Source organism: Salvelinus alpinus, chromosome 3, assembly GCF_045679555.1.
Source record: "Salvelinus alpinus chromosome 3, SLU_Salpinus.1, whole genome shotgun sequence".
Classification (NCBI taxonomy): Eukaryota; Metazoa; Chordata; class Actinopteri; order Salmoniformes; family Salmonidae; genus Salvelinus; species Salvelinus alpinus.
The window spans coordinates 26,871,047-26,872,548 of record NC_092088.1 but is presented as its reverse complement, the minus strand read 5'-3'; positions in this window follow the sequence as shown (position 1 = coordinate 26,872,548).

Below are 1,502 nucleotides of genomic sequence, written 5' to 3'. Positions count from 1 at the left end.
GGTATGACTTTGTGGTTTGTTAGCAAGGAGTTACGTCAAAGATAATTCTCATTCATTGCAAATTGTGCAGTATAAATCTAAATTCCAACATGACTTAAATAATAGCAACGTTATTTTAGTATATTGTGAAACATGATTTCACGCTTGAGCGTAGGTGTGTTTACCAGAGAAAAGCAGAATAGCCTAACTGGTAATACAGAGCTAGCTACGTACAAGGCTAGCAACCCAACGACTGCCTGAATAGCCAATCTCAGTGCCTTCGGAAAGTGAAATAATGAAAAATGATTTGTAGAGATTTAGAGACTAAAGTCTTAGTATTCAATCCCTTTTATGGCGAGCATGAAGTTCAGGAGTATAAATGTGCTTAAGTAACAAATTGCATGGACTCTGTGCAATACGTGTTTAGCTTATTATCAATCCATATCCACTTAAGTTATGAACTTCTATCTGCTGATAACTTTTTTTTTTTACCCCCTTTTCTCCCCAATTTCGTGGTATCCAATTGTTAGTAATTACTATCTTGTCTCATCGCTACAACTCCCGTACGGGCTCGGGAGAGACGAAGGTCGAAAGCCATGCGTCCTCCGAAACCCAACCAAGCCGCACTGCTTCTTAACACAGCGCGCCTCCAACCCGGAAGCCAGCCGCACCAATGTGTCGGAGGAAACAACGTGCACCTAGCTACCTTGGTTACCGCCCGGCCCGCCACAGAAGTCGCTGGTGCGCGATGAGACAAGGTTATCCCTACCTCCCTAACCCGGACGACGCTAGGCCACGGACCTCCCGGTCGCGACAGAGCGCGAACCCAGAGTCTCTGGTGGCACAGCTAGCGCTGCGATGCAGTGCCCTAGGCCACTGCGCCACCCGGGAGGCCTGATAACTCATCTTTGAGTAACAAATACTCAAACATATTGTGCTATTTATCACAGACTACGTCAGTTTCCTAGTGTCATGATCAAGACCAGTACATCATTGTGCTGCTAGAAAAGTTCGGTATAGTATTGAAACAATGTTGCAATTGTTTGAATACCAGTTACCCTGGGGAAAGGTTCCTGTCGGGGTTGCCATGGAAGCCAAGAAGGGGAGTGACGTACGTGTGCTCAAACACACATCCATGTGGAGGTCTGGGAGAGAAAGTGTGTCCATCTGATGAATGGGCATGTGCCTGAACTCAAATTTTCACTAATTGTAGTCTGACCTACATAATAACCTACATTTATTTTGTGTGGACAAAGTCATGGAACCTTATGAAGATCAGATTACATTTTTCAGAGAGAACTTGTAAATCGGTTCAACTCGACCAGAACAGGAGGGTTAACAGACTTTGAATTACTACCTCATCTCTGTACCCCGAACATACAGATAATTGTAAGGTCCCTCAGTTGAACAGTGACTTTCAAACCACAAAGACCAGGGAGGTTTTCCAATGCCTTGCAAAGAAGGGCACCCATTGGTAGGTGGATAAATAAAAAGACATTGAATATCAGTGTAAGCATGGTGAA